Source organism: Emydura macquarii, unplaced genomic scaffold, assembly GCF_026122565.2.
Source record: "Emydura macquarii macquarii isolate MOO-44397 ecotype Brisbane River unplaced genomic scaffold, CSIRO-AGI_Emac_v2 contig_2205, whole genome shotgun sequence".
NCBI classification, from domain to species: domain Eukaryota; kingdom Metazoa; phylum Chordata; order Testudines; family Chelidae; genus Emydura; species Emydura macquarii.
In genome coordinates, this window is record NW_027132342.1 from 12,043,736 (window position 1) to 12,066,694 (window position 22,959).

General features: G+C 44.3%; 1 pseudogene; it reads left to right on the top strand.

Annotated features, from left to right (window-relative positions):
• Nucleotides 1-4,947: 4,947 nt before the first annotated feature.
• Nucleotides 4,948-22,959, top strand: LOC137160381 (survival of motor neuron protein-like; annotated as a pseudogene).

Sequence of the window (22,959 nt, forward strand, 5' to 3'; positions counted from 1 at the left end):
TGAACTGGCTCATTATTTTTAGCTGCTTCCCAAACATTTATATCAGAAGCTTTGTGTCTGTGTTAATGAACCGAGTGAGCAGTTACTCTCAAATGAAGGGGTGGATCTCTTCTTTTCTTTGCAGTCAAAGTAATAACAATCCAGATAATTCAGAGAAGCACATTTGGATCTGGAAAGATTGGTTTTTTAAATCACCTACACTGTGACCTGAACAACAAGGTGCTATTAACAAAAAGTTAAGGCAGGTACAGAATTGTAAATGTCCCCAAAAAGGGTAATTTAGGAGCCACTGCTCTACCCAATTACCTTTCTGCTGCCAGGCTGTGAGAAGGGGGTGGGAAATTAAGGAAAAACCCTGCCCAAATAAGTGCAGCTACATTGTTCCCAGAGACTGCCAAACAGGCTCTGGTGGACCACCAGAGGGAGTGAGCTTCAAACACTGGGGCCTTCCCCTGAGAGAGCTCTGACCTGGGTCCTGGAAAATATAGTGTAAGACTGAAATGTTCATGCTGTCAAGTCCTGCATTAGCTGCCGTGATTGAATGAGGTGTATTACGGGCCATTCAGGGCTCTGAAGATTGTAAGCAACGTCTAAACTTGTACCTGCAAATCAACTGGTAGCCAGAGCAGACATAGGAGGGAGCAAAGGAATGTGTTTACATAACAGCTTACCCCATTCAGAAGACAGGTTTCTATGTGACCTTGAAGGGGAGCCCTAACAGTATGTTGCAGCATTGAGCTTAGAGATGGCAAAGGCATGGGATAATGATTGTGAGGGCTGTGCCAGAGAGGAAAGATCCTGTCCTTTTGGGTAACCAGAGATGAGGGAGACAAGGCAGTATAGACCACAACAGCTATCAGAGAATCTCTAACATAGATGCATCCAGTACAATACAGAGACTACAAACAATTGTGGCAATAGGCAGGTGTATCTCAATACATTGTGTAGATGCCACCTCCACCAATTCCACTGAAAGTGTTCCCCAACAATAAGCAATTCTGCCACTATCTTACCTAAGTAAAGTCAAATCCAGGTTTCTTTCATCCAGATCTGCCTCTCAGACAGTGGGAGACTAATAAGATTATAGAAGTCAGCTGAATTCAATATTTTACTACCTATGTTTATTCTATGTGTTTTTAAGAACGATCACCTATATTTACTGACCTAGTACAACATTTCGGAATGATACAGGGTGTTTATGTAGGATATCAGCACTGCAGAGCAAGTATAGGAAACAGTGTGAGAACTGTTTGTAGACTAGCTCCTAAGATATGCTTCTCAGGGTAGAGAGGTGCAGGGATAGAGGATCCCAGTCCACTGCCCTCAGAAATATGTCCCTCAAGTTGTTACACTACTTTCATCTGAGAATCTCATTCTTGCAGTTCTGTGGAACTAGCACACAGTATTCAAAAAGGAATTAGAAATGCTGAATCTGTCCACATTCTGCAAGTTGATCTTTCCTTTGTAAAGTGAAATGCCTTCATACAGAGTTCTAATGTCAGCTGATGATTCCTGTGCTATGACTGGACTTCCTCAAAACAGCCATGTAATGACTTTTTGTCTAATCGCTGAAGGAGATGTAATGATCTAAACAAATACTTGATGATCTTAGGGCTTTCATACAGCGTACTGTGGTTAGGAAATTGTGCCATAAAGTTTTCATTCTAATCCAGCTTCTTTATTTTTTCCTCCTTGGTGTCCAGGAGAAGTTTTTTTACCAGAAGTACTATTCAACATGAAGGTCACTAGCATTATTCCCAGCTGAAATGTTGAATACAATGCATTTTCCAGCACAGCCAAAGGCGTATTTTGCTGCTAGATGGGGTATCTACCTTATACATTATTTTAAAGCATCCCATTTATTTTGAGGATACAAGGTTCAACAACATTAAAAATGTAGAATTGTTAAATTTAGTTTCCAGCTCAGACTTCTGTAATCAAGTCTATTATTCCACTGCAAAATGAAGTCTGGGTCTACAGGAATGAAGTGAAAGCCATCCCTCAAAATACCATAAATGTCTAGCCATGCTGTGTAATTATGAGGAATAGAATTAAATAAGGAGGATGCTGAAAGGTGTTCTGAGGTGCAGTTTATTAATAGAATCTTGAACTTTCAGCCATAATTGAAGCTCGGTTTAGCTAATCACTTGTTCAGAGTTAAGAAAAGCAGCCTCATTATAGGGCCATTCAGCTCATGTAAAGCACCTTTTCAAAAAATTCCCAGACCTGAAGAAGAGCTCGATGCCGCTTGACAGCTTGTCTCTCTCACCAACAGAAGTTGGTCCAATAAAAAGAAATTACTTCATGCACCTTGTCTCTGTACACCACATGAGGCTCCCAGAGATAGATGAACGGTCTGCGAGACACCCCCATGGGGAGAGAAGATGTGGAATGCTCCCTGGTCTCAGAAGTTCACAAGTTCACAAGAAGTTCAACCCCAAAGATAAAGGCCATAGCTCCGTCAGCCACCTCCCCCTTAGATAGGCCTCCTCCCACCCATCCCCAATCCTGGAGTGACTCCTCCTTCCAGTTGCCCCTTTGAGGCAGGACCCATAACCCAAACACAATTCTCCACTGAAGCAAGCCCCAGGGCCCACTCCCGTCCTCTGGGGCACTGCTGGATACCCGCCTCCAACTCTGGGAGCTATTCTTTCTCTTCACCCACCCCAGCTGGCTACAGCAGGCTCTGATTAGAGCCAAGTTTTGCCTAGGAAGCAGGGGAGCCTGCCACAGTGTGTTCCTCTGCTCAGTGATTCTTCCCCATCACAGGGAAGCAGTGAGCTCTGAGTAGCAGCAGTCCCAGCCAGGTGAGAGAAAGAATGGGATTGCTGGGAAAGGGAGAGAGAACAAAGGCAGTAATTGTCTGATCTGTGGCACTTTAAGTAACTAGCTGACTGGTCCCTAGGCTGGAAAAGATTGGCTGTCCTAGAACATGGCCCATCTCCACTCACTGGGGTACTGCCCACTCTATCCACTTCCTCAATCACCCCGGGGCAGAGAGTAGAGCACGGGCACTGTTCCTTGAAGATGAGGTGAGAGGAGATGAGATGAAGATCCTGGTCCAGGGCAGCAGTTGGGATCCAGTAATGGAGTGATGAGTGGCTCTTGCCCTAAGGGGAACTGGGATGAAGGGGAGAACAAAGGAGAGCAGGCACTGCTCCAGTAGTACTTCATAATGGGGGCTGAGAGTAGACCAACTTTTGTGCACCTTGGGAGTAAGGATACAGATGTTACCACTTTTCTCACCTACAAAGGTTTTGTAGGGTGGGAACATTGACTTCTCTTGTTCTGGGAAAATGAAGAGAGATTAGGGAACATCAGCTCCCCCTTCTCTCCTTTGAACCTCACACTTAAGGCTAGACAAATGATACCCCCTTCTCCTCCACTGGCTCCTCTAAGCCCCTTGACCTTTTCCCTAGAGGCAATTATTTCTAGCTCCTCCCCAATCCAACACTGCTAGTCTATTAGAACTGAGTCTGAGAAGCATCTTGGAAATTCTAAAGGAGTCGAGTCAAAACATGCTCTGCAAAAGTTTGCAAATTAAACGAACTCACGCAGATCGATAATGTCTTATCATCCCCCTCTGAACTGCTTCTTAGACTGCTTGCCACTACTTTGCTACAACACAACCATACTTGATTAGATTCTGGAAATATGCAACTGGGCTGTGCTATTGCCTTGGGTTTATTTATAAATGTTATATTTCTATTGTTATTTATTATAGTGATTGAGAATCAGAGGGAAAAAACCAAGAAAATCCCACAAGATAATTCTTCAAATATGACAGGGTTGTTTTTTTCCCCCACACTATTTGTCAAGTTGGGGAACCAGACTGTCATTCAATCATGGCAGGAAACCATGCGGCTAACCTGGAACAGTACATTCAGTGACACCACTCTGAGGCGTAAGCTGCACTTTAAAAAAAAAACAAAAAACAGAAAACCAGCATTACAGAATAAAAATAATAAATGATCACAACATGCACATAAACCTGATGAACTCACATCCAAGAGGTGTACTACAATACAAGCTACTTTGGACTCCCCGTTCACAACTACGGCAATTACTAATTCTAGGCAAGCCTCTAGTAAAGTAGCTTCATCAGTTGTTATTGTAACTGTACATGGAAGACAACGTAAGATCATGGAGGATTCAGGATTTTGCAAAGTTGTTCACCCCATTCTGGAAGGCCTGGGGATGAAACTTACACTGAATGCTGAAGACGTATGAGATAAAGATCCCATCGTTCAGGATGGGATCAAAAAAGAAATCCAGAGAAGACTAATTTCATTGAAAGTGGATTATGCCACACAATTTGCTCGATCCTTTCTAGGGATTGACATTCTGTGTATTGTTGCAGATTGCTCTTTGGGCTCCAGCATTGAAGGAGATCAAGAAAAGACACACCTCTGAATATTTAAAATCAATTATTCTTAAAATTGTTGGCATGTGTGGCAATCATTCCAAGGCTTTATAGTATGCAACAGATAAAGGAGCAAACATGGGGAAAGTAGTGAAGTAAATGATTGACGACTAGGCAATTGAAGAAGCAGAACAACAAATTCTGCATTAAGGGAAAAGAGAGAAATTACTTTTTTTCTGGGAAGATAGTCAAGGAGATATGGACTGAGATCAGAATGATTTGATTCATAGGGTTGAAGAAGCTGGACTTAGTATATCTACTGAGGCCATAGGTGTAACACTGAAGTGAGTTTGCTGTTCCGCCTATTCACAGCAGCTTGCAATCGAAGACTCACTGAAGGAATATACAATCTCTGACAACATTCATAAAGCTTGCTGTCTGTAAAAAATCTGAGAAAGCAAACAATAGTGGCAGTCATTAGAAAATTAAAATTAAAAAACCCAATCTGAGATGGTCCTCCCAGATGACACTCCATTTATGACATGCTTGAGTGACCCTTGGAGCTCAAGGATTTCTGCCAGAACATGGCCACCGCAAAGCATGAGCTTCACTTGACAGAAGCAGAATGGAGTGCCATTGAAGGTATCACAATTGCACTGAAGCCTACTAAAGTGACAACAAAGATTCTTCAGTATGAAAAAACTGACCATGGGTGACTTTTATGGTGCTTGCTTTAAATGCTAACTGGAAACATCAAAAGTCTCTTCTCCTTTTACAGAATCCTTCCTAGCTACAATGAAAAAATGAGAAAAAAACTGTTTTCAAAATGATATATTTCTTTCATGTATATACCTTGATCCTGGATATCAACTTCTACTGTCAGAAGGAGATAAAGTCCAGGCAAAAATTCATTTAACCAAAACGTGGGTGAAAATGGAAATGCTTCAGTCAGAAGTCTAAAATAATGATATCGCAGAATCAATGTCTGAAATTGAAGGATTGATGAATTGGAACTTCTTAAAATTCATGAAATCTCCAAAAAGAAAGAGAGACCTTGATGAAGGAAAGCCTCAAAAGTATTGGGCCAGTTCTTGATTAATTTGAAGATGAGCCACGTCTGAGTAAGAAAGATAATCTATGAAACTACTGGGAACATCATAAAACTGTCATGCACAGGCTGTATCAACTGGCAAGAATTGTACTGGCAGTTGCAGCAATACAAGTGAGTGTTTGAAAGAACAGTTTCAGGCTTCAAATTTATCCTTTCATTGCAGAGGTCCAATATGACAGATTTAAATACTAGATGTTATTTAAGTTCACTCAAACAAATTGTTCATAAAAAATCATATTTGACAACACGAAAACACTAGGAAAATTCATGTAAAGTTAATAAATGAATAAATAAATAAATGGTAAAAAATCAAAATAGTTTCATTTTTAAGTTCCAACTCTTTTTTTGAATTTACTTCCACTGAGACTGAAATTTGATTTGAGCCACTTTGAACTGGTGCCGAACTGCTTTTGAAGCTGAATGCAGCTGAACACAAACCTGAACTGAACCAAAACAAATACCTGGTCAATTCCCTTTTCGCAACCACCTTCCTCTTTGAGCTGGAAGTTCTGCCCGCAGGAGGAAGCATACAATCTCACCTGCTCACATGGAGCATCACATGCTAGGACTGGTCACCTCTGCAGAGGCAAACCTCTGGTTTACATTAAAGGGGAGGGTGGCCATGGGCTTAATTTGGCTCTGTAGGGACTGTGTCTTGGCCACCCCATCCCACACATAATCACTTGTGAACTGCGTCCATCTTACCAGCACAAAAGGGACACGTTCATTGTAGTTGCTCTATTGCTCTCTCACAAATTACTTAACGCTGGAACATCAGAAATAGTTCCTTGAAGCTTTAGGACACTAATGTATGCACAGGTAGGTCCCATTGACGTCAGCAGGCATTTTGGGTGCTCAGCACTTCTGAAAATCAGGCTTGTACAGTGCATTGCTCTCCTACCTCTGATCTGCTATCAGCAGGAAGAGTTTTTCTCCCCTCTCAATACCACACCCCAACCCTAGGAGACCTGCCTCTGGCCAGACAGGCTCACTGGCCCTCACTCAACTCTACTGCCTGATGCTTGTATTGCACAACTGGTCTTCCTACTGCCTGAGAGAGTAATTGCTAAGGGAGCAGTTTCTATTACCAGGTAACTCCACCCTGTACACACCCACCTCTGGAAACTCCATTACATTTAACTTTTCCTATTTTTAGGTTAAAGCTGACTTAACCCTTTTCCTGCCTCCCCACACCCTCCGCTCCAGAAGCACCACAGACGTCCAGCTACCCTGACCCAAATATTTATTCATACACTCCAATATTATTCGCAAGGTTTGCAAAGCAGCAAGCACAGGCAGGAGCCAAAGATTGCTCACACAAAGGGCTCAGTCCTGGGGCTTGCAGGGCCAGGAATTAAGTGGGGGGAAACCCTTGTTTTGTTTTGTTCAACCTAATGCACTATTCTTATTCTGTAGTGTTCTAGTCATAATGTGAGGGAAAATAAACCCTGATGTTGGGAGAAACGGAGCAGCTAATCATGGAGCCCTGAGTCCAACTGGCTGCTGAGCAGGGAACCTCCAAGTAAAAGCCCAGGGCTGAACCCTGCTCTGGTATACCCATGTTTCCAGTGATGTACATGGTTGGCCCTGTACTTGGACCCAAGGCCACATCTACATTGCACAATTATGGCAACTTAACATACATTAGCATTCAGCCACTGCAGTCATCTTGTTGACACCCACCTGAATACAGTGATGCAGTGCATCACTGGAACCCTTAAGTCAACACCAGCACCATGGCTACCTGTTCTGTCTAACATCATTCCCTTTCTGCTATGCCAAACTGCTGTGACACTCTGTGAAGTTCGGCAAATCCAGGAAAACAGACGTCTTCCTATGCACCAAGACCTCAACAATGCCCTCTCCTCAAATCCTTAAGTCCCACAAGCCTTTCTGGGAATATTTGCTTAGCCTCATGCAATCAGGCTGTGATCTGAAGGATGCTTGGAAAGCAGATTGGGCTAAACAAGTCAAAAAATAAGCATCTTGTGCCAGCTCCCATGCAGGAGATTTCTGGTTTCGACCTCCCACAGACATCTTGATCAACTCTGAAGTGACTCCAAACCAACCATGGCAGATGCGGACACTTAATGCACAAATGGAAAAATCAAGGACTCCCCGATGTGTGTGTGTGTGTGCTGTGTGGGGCTCCCCACGAGAAACCATCAAACATATCACCACCTACTGCCCAATTTATAAATATGAAGGAGGCGTCACTGCAATAAATTCTGCCATTTCTGATGTAGCGATCTGGCTTGGTCAACTGCTGGTGAAATTGTTGCTGCTGCTCTATATCAGCCATATGGAAGAAGACGAAGAGGAAGCCACTGCAGTTATTACCTCGTGTGTGTGTGTGTGTGCATGCATGCGTGCGTGCGTGCACGCACAAGTGGCTCCGAGACTCGTGTGGATTGTACTGTCAGTATGGGGCATTGTGGGGCAGCTCCTGAAAGCCAGTATCAGTTGAGGTAAGTAACTCAGTGTCTACACTGATACGTCTGTGACTCTGCGCTGCTCAGGGAGGTGGGGTTGCTAAATTGGCACAGAGAGGCGCTTATGGTGGGAGCCAGATTTAAGTGAAGATGTTTTCACAGCTAGGATAATGCAAGGCAGCTTAGGTTGACCTACCCTGTGGTATAGACCTGGCCTGAGTTGATAGTCCTAGGGCTGCACAAGAAGGAATAGACCCCCCGCCCCAGCTCCCTTCCTCCCAGGTGTGCTGAGCCGAGGAGCCAGAGGCTGGGCAGAATTCCTTTGCCACTAAAGTAAGTCAGGCTTTGGACACCCAGAGAGCAGGTCTGGCGGTAGGGGAGAGCCAGTTGCACACTGCACTTTGCATGGGGAGAGGACTCTTGGGGCCCTAAATGGGAGGGAGCCGGGACTGTGGCTGGGGGCTCATTCTCCGCTGCATGCACATGTCAGGCTTTCTCACCCCTCCCACCGTCCTTCTACCACTTCTAGGATCCGTTTCTGAGCTGATGGCCTTAGTGTTCAGAACCTTCATTCCCAAACAGACAACAGCAGGAGACAGGGAGAATGCAATGAACACCCCTGCCTGCTTATTCCAGTGTGATCCCACTTTAACCCATCGTGTGTTTCCTAGTCTCAGCATACTCCAGGGAGGACAAAAGGCATCCTTCCAAATACAGCTGCTGCCAATCTTTGGGTCGCTCTGGCCCTGCCCCCCGTTAGCCCTGATCAAAAGAAATGGTCAGTGTTTAAATCATAATTCAACCAGAATGGAAGGGAAATGACATTCTTTCAAAAGACGGCAACAAAAAGCAGCTTTCTCTAAATTGCCAGAGCTTAGACTTCCCCAAACAAGTGTGAGTTCACTTTTTCTTTCAGAGAGAAAGACAAGAGGGGGTTTTGCCACTCCGGAACAACGTAAAGAGACAATCCCCGGAAGGGTGCCCAGCCCCACACAGGAAAGTTTGCTTTCTCATTGCTAAATGTCCATATTACAACTGGACCCTTGCTCCCACCTTCCCATAGACATAAACAAGCAATGCAATCTGGACACACCCACCCTTGTAGTTCTTTACATCAAGGGGGCGGCCACATTCTGTTTTTTACACTATGCCAACGTTAAAGGAACTGCTGAGCCTACAAAACTGAGATTTCTACTTAGGCCTCTCCAGATTCCTCCCGTCCCCACCCCAAACAGACTGATACAATATGCTCCAATTGATACTGTGCCCAACCACCTCATTATCATCTCATCCAGGGAATTCAATAACACTGGGGATCAAATGCACCAGCTGTTTGTTTAAAGTGTACCTGATCCCAGCCTGGAATGGCCAACATTTGCAGAGCTCCTCTGGAAGCAGCTGCTGAATCTTGCTCTGTGCCCTGCTCCCAGTTCTCCAGAATGTTTTTGCAGCAGGAAGCATTTGTGAAATTTAACAGGCCAATTTCTTTACCTTCCCCCCAAGTGCTTTTCTATCACCCATTGCTTTAGACTCTATTTTCCACCATCTTACTCCTTTTGCCACCTCTTAGTCAGCCATGCTTTGTTTCCCATGCAAAAAAACCCTTTAGTTTTCCAAGTTTTGATCATCAATTCTTGGCCCAAAACGACAACCTTTGTCTTACTGTCTTTTAGAAAACAAATACAAGTGTGTCAGCATCTCCCCACTCTGAACAAGGCCTGTTTGCATGAGGGCTCAGAATCAGAATAGGGGCCAGTGGCAGCAGACTAGTATTAATGCTTTTGTCTCCTTTCATCTTTTACTATGGATTTGATTTGAAAGGTTCTATGAAATGTTCTGCTTCCTGTTTAGCAGCAGCGCTTCTTGTTTTGCTGGGGGGCGAGTTTCCAGGGGGAAGGAGGGGGGAAGTCTGGGTGTGGGGAGAGAGTAGAAAACGTTGGCTCTGTCCATGGTCAAAGTAATTCAGCTGTAATCCCCCTTTCTCTTCCTCTCCTGGAGCTCTATTCATATTCTAATCACAGCTTTTCCTTCCCTAAACCAGCCACTTTAGCAGAGCCCGAGCTTTGCACTTTTACTTCCACTTCCAACACTTCAAACCGTCTTCAGAATAAGCAACTCCCTTTGCAGTCCTGCTCCCTTCCACTTTCCCATGCTGCTGCCTCTCAAAAGACCCCTACAACGTTGTTCTAAAAGTGGCAGGTAACGTTTTGTGTGGTTGAACTGATCCTGGCGAGCACAGCCTCCCTTGCTTCCTTGGAAGCTGCGTTTGAAGCTTCCCTTTGATTTGTCTTCTCTTAGGGACGTGCACGTCAAGTGCCTGCAACTTGTACGACGTGCCACGCTCCTGTGTAACACACACGGGCCGGTTGGGTGCATCCCCGGCCGGCCAGCCAGCGCCGCACGGACCCGGAGCATCGGCTCTGTTCACTGGCCCCTTGTTCCGCTACCCACTCCCCGATCAAAAGTGAGTTCGCCAGGCCTGTGGGAAGGCAGCACAGCCTCAGACTCCATGGGCGGCTGTGAATGATCCCAGTTTAAAGCCCGCGGGGCGGGGGGGGGGCGGTCTATATGGTCTCTACACACTCGCCAGAGCTCACACCCCAAGCGCCTGCCTCTTCGAAGCGCGGAGGCTGCAATGAACCAAAGGCTGGGAGAGGGGGAGGGGGAAAGGCCGCTGCAACTTTAAATAAGAAAAACGTTTCTAATGCTCTTAGAGAAGAGGGAAGTCGAAGTGTTGGGATTGCGTAGATCTAAGGCCCCCCTTTTCGGAGGAGAGCTTTTCTTATTCAAAACAGCATCACAATGGGCTTCACATTGAGCCTTGCCACAGCCCCATCTGACTAGCAGCCATTCATCAGGCTGGCTGGCCTATCAATGACATTTCTCCCATCAGGGCTCCTATAAAATGATGCTTTTTCCCATGAAACATCCGCAAACATTTTGACGGGTTTGGCTTTGCCCTGCTGGATTACTGAGTGTCCCTCTCTCTCTCTCTCTAACCTCCCCCACCCCCTCTCACCACCACCACCACCCTTCTTTCTCCCCCCCCCCCTCCCTTTTCTCTGTGTGCAGCTCTGAGCTAGGGGATCTCCAGACCCCGAGACTTTGGGGCTTCTGCACTGTCCATGGGAAGAGCATGCATTGTGGGTTACTGGAGGAACCTGACATGGAGTCCACAGGTTAGTTCAGCCCTCGAGACAGCCGTCTCCCATCGCAGCCCAGTCAAGACTATTCAACTTGACAGTGATCACGGAGGAAATATACTCTGCTCTAATAGGATGATAAGTTACCAGTCAAACGTGCATAGACTCTGTGTTTGTGTGTTTGTGTGTGCGTGTGTGTGCGCCTTTTTGCAGTTCACCAGAAAGAGCCCAAGGGGAGGGGGGGAAGTTGTGTTAAAATGTACAGGCTGGTTGGAGCCCAGAGTTTGCACTTGCAGATGCGGTGCAGACGGGATTTTTCGTCAGCAAACTAATTTCTTCTCTGCTTTTAATTGTAGGCACGGGCTAGATCTGAGCGGAGCCTTTCAAGGGCACTAAATGACGTTTTTAATAAGGCAGGGATGTTTTCTGTAAGGCTCTCCTCCAAATGTCTGGTGGAAAAGCTAGAATTCAAGCAGGCTTGGAAAGCGAGTCCATCGCTGGGCTGGACTGGACTGGATGCATAGGAAGTTTTGCTGATCTTTTTTTTTCCAGGAAGGGTTAGGTGTAAAAACCTTAGTTTGAGTGAAACGGATCCCGTTACTAAACTCTTCATAACCGCGGTAAGCAAAGAAAACGCCGGATTCGTTAGACTACAGGGAGTAGTTGCGGAGCTATCCTAAAGTGTGTTTGTCCAGTTCAGCCTGCCGCTTCCTGCCAGCCCTTGGCACTGCAGTGTTGGCAAGGCCCTTATTTGGAAATCCGATGGCAGTGGATTGCAGTTTGGGTAGCATGTAGTGTTGTGGTCCGGTGCTGAGCCTATTAACGGAAACACAGTCTTTATTAGCTCAGTTAATTTAAGGCCTTCCGTTTATTGCCGATCCCAGCTGTCAGTTACCCCTCTTCCAAAACCAATGCACCCTTCTTTTCTGAGCCTTTCAGGTGGCATCCCCTCTTTCCTCGCTGTGAAATCGATTTAAAAATCTTGCACGCACATAAATGGCATGCCCGGATTTATTCTACGTCCAGCCGGATTCTGTACAATCCAAGGGTTTCTCCTGCCACACCAGCATGCCCTGATGTAACATCTGACATAGGATCCCAATTCCCACTTACAAGGAGATTTCTGAATCCACCTTTGCATTTTTCTAAGAAAGAAAACACTTTCCAAATAGGGTCTCTCTCGCTTGGTCAAGAAAAGCAAAATCCTAGTTCAGAATAAACCCGGATTGGAATCATTTCCGTTTTTCACTTGACAAATCTTAAGTGTACGTTTGTCCTGATTTGCGGCTTGTATGTCCCTTATGCAGGTTTAAAATAATTTATAATTAATTATAAATTGCTGTGCCTAACAAATATTGGGGACCCGATCCTTCTCCCAACGAAGTCAATAGGAATTTTGCCATTGACTTTAATGGGTGCAGGATCGGTCCCTTCATGTTTATCAGAGAGTAATTATGGGCCAGATTCTAGGGTCCTTAGGCAGACAAAACTTCCAAAGACTTCATGAGAGTTTTGTCCGAGGAAGACCTGCAGGATCCACCCTAATATAACTCAGACTTCTCTTTTACTTGGCTACGCATCCATGACCGTGCTATATTTTCCACTGGGAATTCTCTTGGGTGTGTCTTTCACTAAGATGCAAAGAATATATCTCTTCAAGCTCAGTATCTGTGTGCAGTGCTGAGAGAAGGAGACCAGGGGAAAATTAATTGCCACTAGCAACAGAAGGACTCTAGAAGTAATTTGTGGGTATATGTGTGTGTAAATATTGTAACATTACCGAACCGCTTAAAAAAAAGCCTGTCTGCTCTTTACTAATTATCACCGGTTCGGATACGAGTCACTATTGTGTTTTGGAAGGAGCCATAGCTAGAAAGAAAGCCTCATGTCTACAAACGGATCACATACAAGTTTATAGAGCAAAACGCTTCCCCACCCAAATGTGATCTTCTTTCCCGCACTCACCCACATAAGCAAACGCTAGATATTTAAATCTTCCATAGATTATTTTTTTAATACAGAGAATGTGGTCATTGTACAGGCTTTTGCTGTTAAAGCTTTCATTAGGTTCTTGCACCGAGAACTAAACGCAACAGCTGCAACTCAAAAAAGTCGGACTGGGGCGAATTTAAAAAGATTTGACCCTTTAACAAAAAAAAAATGGAGTTTTTTTCTCAGGATGAAAATGTTTTGAAATGAATGAGTCGTTGTACTAGCTGATTTGCAACACTTGCTCTAAACCAATCCATACTGTGCCTACTTTGTAGTGAGGAGTCGTTAACTCTGTATGACAAAGTTGCCCCTCTTAGTAGGGACGCAAACCCCAGACCTATTTGTGGGCACTGCTTGTTACTTATCGGTGTAACTGATTATTGGAATCACAGGCACTTTCCATCTCAACAGTCAAAACTGTACTTCGAAGGCCGACTCTCTGGGCTACCGTTCTTTAAAGGCAGTATGGTTATGATAAATGGCAGCATGATTGATTAAGATAATATTAATCAGAAAACACTTTAGTCTTGCTAAACAGATGGCAAGAAAAGTGGAGCTTTGCAGTTGTCTCATTCAGACACCTTAACCTCCCTTTCAGAGGACTTAATCCAATTAGCTTTTCTTCTGAGTTTCAGTTGTTATGTAAAGATCCTATTGCATTTGTGGAGAAATATAGCTTCATTGAAAAAAAGCAGCCATGTTTTAATTTCTCTTTATCAGTTAAAAAAAAAGTAGCAGGGGGAAAAAACCCCAACCACCCCGTAACTTTTAATCGTAAAAATACTGAACTCATTTAGTAATATCTGCCTTATAAAATAAAATGTCATCTGCTTCCACCTAGACTAGCTAATAATCTGTTACCATACAGCGTGCGTGGGAACCTAGTCATTTTTAAACCAATTCAAAGAGTTTGACTCTAAAAAAGAAATAGATTGCTACAACTGTGGAAGCATTACAAAATCTCCTCTCCTTTTAATGAAATCTTCAGCATCCTCTTGTGAATTTTTAGTAGGGCTTTTTTTTTTTTCTTAAACAGCAACGTTCAAAGCTCCCCCCCCCCCCACACACACACTCCTTCATCTGCAACAAGTGCTCAGAATTAAAAGCAAGATTCTGCTGGCATGAAAGTGAAGGGAGCATCCACACAGCCAGAGAGAGACACCATTTCCTTCTCCTTTTTTTTTTTTTTTTTTTGTCCTGCTAAAGAAATACCCTTTAGCTGAGGCGGAGGACGGGAGGGAAGAGAAAGAAGAAGAGAATCACTTCTTATTAGCAGCAGGGATCCAGGAGCTCCGGTCTGGAATTTAATTGAAATAGACAAGAGGAAGCAGCAACCGAACTGGTGGTCCTGGCTCCTTCTCTCTAAAGCTTTTCCAGAATGTCCAAACAAGGGTGCACAGGTGATCGCTGTATGGAGAGAGCCCAACCCGGATTCAGGAAGGGAAAATGTCCCCAGATTTCTTCCTTTAGGACAGACGGTTATTATTGTGCCTGTCCTTCCCCTTCCTCAATCTAGGCTGAAGGTAGGCAGTGGTTGTACTTGTCAGGGGACCCTCACACTTGCTGGTGATGCTGTTTAAAGGCATTTACGCTACGGAGTTGGGCAAAGAACCAGAAGTCTGAGTGACTGACTGATTGATTTTGTTTTCCTCTGCAAGGCGGTACAAGTTAAAAGAAAGTGTAAAAATCCAGGCCCTGCAGACGCCCTGCTAGCTGGCGGCTTGTCCATGCCCTTTGTTTTAAATGTAGGGGGAGATCGGCACAGAGGAGCTGGCTTTATGGCCATAATTAGAAAGAGCTTCCCCCGCCTCCACCCCAAGGCCTCATCCCTACTCATTAAAACGGACCCCAGACAACTAGCCTAATACCTGTGTGCCCTGGGGTGAAGTCAGAGACTCACGCCCAGCCCCATCCCACCCCCCACCAAACCTCCTGCCAATCCTCACCCTACCTCGGCCCCACCCCCACATGCCCTTTTCCTCTCTAGTCATAGCGGGAGTCCAGCACCCACGCCCTACCTTGGATTTCCCTCCAAGCCCCTGCCAGTTCCTTCCTCGCCTGCCCCGCTCTTCTTAGGTTCCCTTCCTTCCTGCACTCCGTGCAATGTCCTTTGCCATCCAGCTGGGCTATTTGTCTGGGGGGCTGGAGGGAGAGCTGCTGGCCATCGAGGAGGTGACTGTGGGGAGAATAGGCGCAGTTTGGCCAGTCGCATTGCATGGCAGGATCAGCTGGAAACAGGGAAGGGCTACACCTGCCGCGCAGAGACATTATTAACCAAGCCAAGAAGGGTCTGATCCTGCAGTCCTGAATCCCTCCCATCGCCCACCCTGCATGCAAGAGTAAGGGCCTCAGTGTGGTGCGGAGCTGTCACTTCTGTACATCAACCAGCATTGATGCTTCCGGACCCAATTCTGCAATCAGGGACGGGGCGTAAAGCGGAAGGGTAGGTGCGCAGGCACCTGGTGATGGCTGCACTGTAAGCACCTAGAGAGACAAGGTGGGTGGGGAAATATATTTTACTGCCCCAAATTCTGTTGGTGAAAGAGACGCGATTCCCAGCTACACAGCTCTCTTCTTTGGGTAAGCACCTAGACCGCCAGAAGCCTCTCCAGGAAGCTGGGCAGAGTCACTTCTGTGCTAGGGACGTTATCTCCGGACTTGCAGCCTCACAATTTAAGGGCCAAAGTCTACCCCTTACATGCAACCCCACTGAAGCAGATAAAGTGTAAGTGAGAACAGACTTGGGCCCTTAAAGCAGCAGCATCTTCTTCTGCTGCTTTGAAGAGCCGATTCCCTCCCACCTCTCCTCTACTGCCTTTCAGACAGGGCAATTCTCCACAGGATGGGCAAGTCCCACTGAAATCAATGGGAGTCCTGGCCGGCAAGGGCTGCAGCAGGGAGAGGGCTGAGAGCTAACGCGTACAGAATTCCGCTTGGCTTCAGTGAGGCTTGTGCGCGCAGAGCGGTGCCTTGCCCGCGCAGAGCCGCTGGAGCGCTCAGGACAGCCTCGCGCCTTCTCGCATGCAGAGAAAGAAAAGTTTGCGAGGCAAAGTACTAACAACCGGTTTCCATAGCCACAGCCCCCCCTAGTGACATCACCATGGTGACTGCAAGGAGCCGATAGGTTGGGGGGGGAGACAGCTCCTTGCAGGGGTGGAAAATAGCAAAATATTATGAGTTTGCTGGGGTTTTTTGTGCTTTAAAAGGGGATTGGGAGCGGGAGGTACTAAGAAAGCAGCAGTGAGCCCACAACAAAGGGGGAGGGAGTGAGTGGAAGGAACAAGGATCCAATGGAGCATGCGTGTTCCCCTCAGACAATGCAGGAGCCCCTGCAGCTTGCTGTGAAATAAAACCATGCAGAAGAGAAGAGGAGAAACCCTGCTGAACAGCTCCAACAAATCATTCTTAATCACTCATTAACAATCCTGTCCAAACAAACTTGGGAGGGAGGTGCATCTATTGCCATCAGTTCTCCGGCCACCTCGGAGAGCAATCTTCCTACCAGCCAAATGATTATTACTACCCACTCCCTTGCAACAGCTCACACATGGTAGCAATGGTGGCGAGTGAGAGAGAGAAGCAGAGGTGTGGAGGCAAGGGAGAAAAGTGATGTGTACAGCTGAGATGTGAAATGATTCTCTCTGCTACCTGTTGAATAAGCATGCTAACAATATAGCTTTTGTATTTTTCAGAATAGGGCAAAGAGCCAGTTTTCCCAAAAGTATTTGAATATTGTGTGATACACACTTGATACTACATAGTCCCACAGACACAAAACAGGCCAGAGATGCCACAAGAAACACAGGGTTCAGCAAAGAATGATTTCCCCCTTGTCAGAATTTAATCCCTTCATCAAAACAGCAGCTTTGTGTTCCTGTGTTGATGTGTTTATTTAGTTATTTTTAAGATGTGTGCGCTCAGTTTTGCCTGATGGGTATCTTTACTTCCACATCCCTTCAGCCATGTCCAGAGGTCTAAACCACACCTCCATCACTTCCCATCTTTTCGGGTTCCAAAAGAATAGCATGGCTTTCCTAGGACGGGAACTAGAGAACATAGTGTTGCCATCGTGCCACTGGATATCAGGGCTGTGGGGAATAACAAAGGAGATAGTTTTGCAGTAGAACATTTCTGCTGGAAGTATGTTTAAAGTATAGGCAGACTTGTTGCTACAGATTTTTGGGCCCAGTGTTCCTCCAAATGAAATCAATGGCAAAACTTCCACTTACTTCAGTGGGAGAAGAGTCAGGTCCTTTTAGGGTGATGGGATCTAAAGCTGACACTTCAGACCTGATCCAAAGTTCATTAAAATCAATGGAAAGGCTTACATTGATTTCAGAGAGCCCGTAATGCACTTTTGGTGTGAACCCTGCAATGTTGCTTAAATCACATGAAATGATGAAAGCATTTTAGCATTAGTCTAATTTTGGGATCTCTTCTCATCAATGCATGAAGATTATTATGATGACTCTCTGTGAATGAACATGACATTATAGCTACATATCTGTCAAATAAACTATGTGTTAGTAACAAATATTCTGTTTTATGCATTTGCATTTTTATCTAAAAAATCTAGACTATAAAAATTCGCTCATAATAGCAATAAAGATTTTCATACACAGATTTTGTGAATGAAAATTGGTATAAAGATGTAACCACTTTTCATATTAACAAATATTAGTGTCCTAATTAGCAAAGAGATTGATTATACAATTTTAAAACATTTGAATAATAATCCAGTATTTAACCTTAACTCTCGGGATTTTTTTAATTCAAAGTAGTAGTTTATTTTGTTACTGAAAAACTATCTATCTTTTCATAAGATGTTTCCAAAACAATTTGCAATGTTATGTAGGTGACAAACTGTTTATTATGGCTGAAGACTATGTTATATTTCTTTATTGATAGCATATGCTGTGGTAGAAATGTGCTTATTAGAGTATTCCCATGCTCCTGTATACATAGTGCATTATGTTAATGGGCTGATCCTGTATTCCTTGCATCTTGAAGCTGGTGATGTGTGGCTATATAAAGAAAACAATCCTATATGGTCTAAACCCAGTTAATCACATTATCTGATTTCATAAATGTGCACCAATGAAAGAGGTAGAAATGGTTTTTCCTGTTTACTGTCATGGTGCTGCTGGCATTATTTTGTGTGTTATGCTGGTGGAACTCACAGAGAGACCAGGATAGGGCCTGAGTCTCAAGCCCTTACAGTGTATCAATGCGTTTATATTAAATCCAGCTTCTCAGAAGGCTGTGGACAAATTTAGCTTGAGGTCAGAAGTGGACTTTCAAAGTTCTAGTCAGGGAAAAAATATTCTACATTTTCTTCAATTGCTGTTGAATTATTTCCTAACACTAGAGAGGGAAAAAAAGGTGGTGGTTTTTTCAGCTGAGTATGTACAGTGAGTGAAGGTTCATTATTTGCATGCTGTTTATAAATGGTTGCTTTAAAAACAAACAAACAAAATGTGCACATGACTAGCCTGGAGGGTGCCTCATTTTACAAAAGTAAAGTGAGTAAATAACTTTTTAAAAAGTTACAGCATAGGACCCAATCCTGAAGATTTTACTTGGGCAAAACTCCCATTGAAGAAAGGGCTCCAGAACTGGGCTCACTGGACATATGTGTGAGATTGTAATGGTGTTTATAGAGGACATAGTGCGCTTGAGACTCCCGCCTCCCTCCACACACACACTCTAATCTGATATACAGAACAGTAACTGCTTTACTATAGTTGTTCTTGTCTATTGAGTTAAAGTTCCACATAGAATATTTAATCTGTTTATAAAATGAAGACTCTTTTATTTTTAACACCCTCATGCTGAGACAGGGGTCTGTGCTGCATACCAATATTATTAAATATAATGAAATATAATTTGAAAACACTCTGATTATTCTTTGGGGTTTTTTAAAACAATAAATCTGTGGGGAGAAGGATTCAATAAAAAAAGGGCAGTGTGGAGGGGTAGGGGAAAGGCTGCAGCGTCTGTCTGTAAAACATCATGCTTTTTTGTTTGTGTTTAAAGAAAGATGAGAGGAATTGGGATGAAAGTCAAGAGGAACGGGTTCAATGCTTTGGAGCCTACCACAGCAAAATCATGGCATTAAGATGCAATGCTGGGCTCACTAAAATCTGTGTGGTGTCTGAACACTGAGCCCCTTTCAGGTCAAGACTCAGAGAGATGGTATTGAATCCAATCAGAGCCTGGTAGTCTGTAATGACCCCTTTGGAGCAGTGGTGGGCTGTCATGTATCTAACACAGGTACAAAGACCATACTTTGAGTGGTATTAGCTATTACATTAAAATAAAGATAATTAGCTTGCTGTTGCATGAATATTGAAGTATGTGAATTGCCTGATTTCTCCCCATGTGTCTATTTCCATGGACCTATGCTTAATTTTCTATTCATTTCATTGTAACTGAAAATCAGTACAAGATTTGATTCTGCTGGAGCCTGAAATGCAGAGCAGTGGAGTAAACTGACTGCTGACATTCTAGTTAGGATGATGGGTGGCATAATGGGTTTTGCCACTGAGGGATCCTATAGCTCACAGTAGTAAAGAGGAAGGGTAATTGGTGATGAGTAAGCCAATGTTGGGCATATGGGAGTGTTTTTTAATATGTACATATTCAAACTTTTGTGTATGCACACACACACGTGTGTGCATGTCTCATTTGCATTCATATGTACGCGTGTGTTTGTGAATAGTATAATTTTCTACTTGACATGAGAGCCCAGTCCTGCAATTTCCACCCCCATCCTCTGCATGGAAAACTCCTGTTGAAATCAATGGGAGCTGCTCACATGGAGGGCTTGGGTGCATCAGGCTCATGATGAATTTCTATAATGCGTGTGAATATGTAAGGGTTTTTGATTGTTTTTTTTTAATTTTTGCATCCATGTCACATGTACAACTGGCAGTTATGCCTTTGCCCCCTTCCTGTTTATTCTCTTCTCAGAGCTTTGCATGAGGAGCTGTTCACTACGTATAACGCATCAGCTGCTGTTAGAAACTCGGCAAACTGGCATTGACATCAAATGGGGCCAAAATTTCACCATTGGAGTATAAGTAATTGATCACGTTAAATGTTTTTGGCAAGATCTGCCCTTTATGATAAACTTGTAATAGGGAAAGGGGGTAGGGGTCAGCAGGAGGTTGGGGCTCCCTTGCAGAGAGAAAAGGCTCCCGTGCAGTTTAAAGTGCTCCCAACCTGTCCAAGAAAGGACAAAATGCTGGGCTCAGGAATGTCTTGGGTTTTTTTGCCTCTGACTGCAGTTAAGTGTGTTTGTGTTGTGGGGAGGATGCAGGGGGGAGAGGTGTGTGGAAAATGAAATTACTTCTCTAAAGTGGTGTTTGTTATGTGAGTGAAATAGCCAGTTCTCAGCAGCTAGCACACCAGAGTTCACAACAAATTCTAACAAGGTTGTCTAAATAAGAGCTCCTATATTATGGTGATGAGCAACAATAGAAGAATCCTGATAGCAGGATAGATAGCTACCTGTTCAGAGAAAGAGTCCCATCTAAAACACACAATATTAAGACAGAGAGACTTTAATTCTAAAGCATTCAGCTGTTGATATGCATTTGGATTTAATGATTTTTCTATTCTATTCCTGGCCCTATTCTGCAGTCATTAGGTGGACACAACTGCCATTGAAGATAATGGGAATTTTGGGTGAATCAGTACTAAAGGGTTAGGCGCTTACATTGTATCAGCACATCCACTGTAAACCCTATTCTTCAGGAGGTTTAAATTCACTTGCAAAGTTGATAGCCAGTCTTGAAGGAAATAGGAGTTTTGCCTAATGTCAGGACTTCAAGAACACATGATTAAAATTGTTGTGGATTAAGGAGAAATTTCCTCAGACACACTAATATTTAAGTCACTGCTTTTTTCCCCCCTTCTAATCAGTACTCAGTTTTAAAGCGTTTGTAAAGTCTGCTCTGATCAGAATAAACTAATGGACCTTCTAAAGACAGCTTTCCCCAGCACAGCTATTTCAGATGGTGCAGCTAGCTGGGGCCTGATTAAGGTGACCAGATGTCCTAATTTTTAGGAACAGTCCCCATATTCAGGGCTTTGTCTGAAATATGTGCCTATTACCCTCTACTCCCTGTCCCGATTTTTCACGCTTGCTATCTGGTCACCTTAGGCCTGATCCAGTAAACTTGCACTCACATGAGCATTCCCATTACATTGGATGGAGCTACTTGCATGAGTAACAGCTACTCACATGAGTACGGATTTATAGGATCAGTCCCTGAGTAAGCAAAATACTGAAATACAGATACCATGAACTTTAGGTTCTTGCATAGATTTACAGGGCCTGAACCAGAGTCTAATGGAGTCATTCGTTGGGAGTCTCTCCATTGATGCCAATGGGCACTGGATTCCACCCTTAGCCTTAGTGGTACATTTATACTGCCATAAAATGGCAAAGAGAATTACAGTAAGAAACCATTTTGATTACAATGGATAAAAAGAGATGTAGGGGTCAATAGTGATAGGCTGAATGAAATGATACAGTGGGTTAAAATGTATTTTTCCTGAATCATATTAATTTACACACAATATTTAATGAGTGCTAAAGCTACACGGAGACAGGATGCATGTGCTATTGGTGATGAAAACAAGTTGCCAGGGGAGGGGGAAGCCTAAATCAGCACAACATACATCCAGCTTCTGGAGAAGTCTGTTTTCTTGGGCTTCTAAAATCTACCACAGCCACTGGATGTATTTTTATGCCACATGAAGGAAGCCCTGGGCCTGAAGGCAAGTGGTTCTGCTTGAGTGGACCCCTTCACCTGCCCACAGCCTCATTGCCCCAGCAGAGCTCCTTGAGGGTTCATGGCCCTCGACTCCAATGCAGACAGGAATAGTGGAGTTTAAAGCAGACCTGCAAACTATATTGCACAGCAAGGCAAGTACTTGTGCCTAAGATTTCTCCACCCTCCCCCTTCCACTGCCCCTGGCAGTGGCAGCCTGCGGCGCCGGCGGAGAGCTGGTGCTGTTTAAACGCGGCACCAGACAGAGCGATGACTCAGACATCTGGGATGACACCGCCCTGATCAAGGCTTACAATAAAGCGGTGGCATCATTCAAGAATGCTCTAAAGAATGGTGAGTGTTCGGAGCCTTCGGACAAACAAGAACAATGCTCAGGGACAAAGAGAAAAAACAACAAAAAGAAAAGATGTAGGAAGAAAAGCAATGCAGCACCATTGAAACAGTGGAGCATTGGTGATACCTGTAGTGCAGTTTGGTCTGAGAATGGAAATGTGTATCTAGCAACTATTGCCTCAATCAATCACAAGAGTGGGACGTGTGTTGTTGTTTACACTGGGTATGGAAATAAGGAAGAGCATAATCTACCTGATCTGCTTCTTTCAAACACAGTTGAAAGAGAAAACAAGGAGCAGAATGCTGGGGAGAATGAAAATGAGACTCAGTGTTCAATAGATGACAGTGAAAAGTCCTCCTAGTCTCCTGGAAACAAATACAACTCTACAAAATGAAAATCCTCTCATTGGAACTCCCATTTTCCACCTCCACCACCACCAGACCTGGGAAGGCCTGGACCAAAATTCAGTAGACAACCACCTTTCTTATCAAGCTGCCCTCCACCATTCCTAACAGGACCACCGTTGATTCCTCCTCCACCACCCGTGGGTCCAGATTCTCCCGAAGATGAGGAAGTTTGGGGAAGTATGTTAATAGCCTGGTATATGAGTGGTTATCACACTGGCTACTATCTGGGTTTAAAACAGAGCCGAATGGAAGCTGCCTTGGAGAGATGTCCTCACCCTAAATAGTTGAATATCACTATCTTGGGCAATTCCAGGTACAAATATTGCTCTCTGTGGGAGAGATGTCACTTGTGCATTAGTTGATAATGAAAATTTGA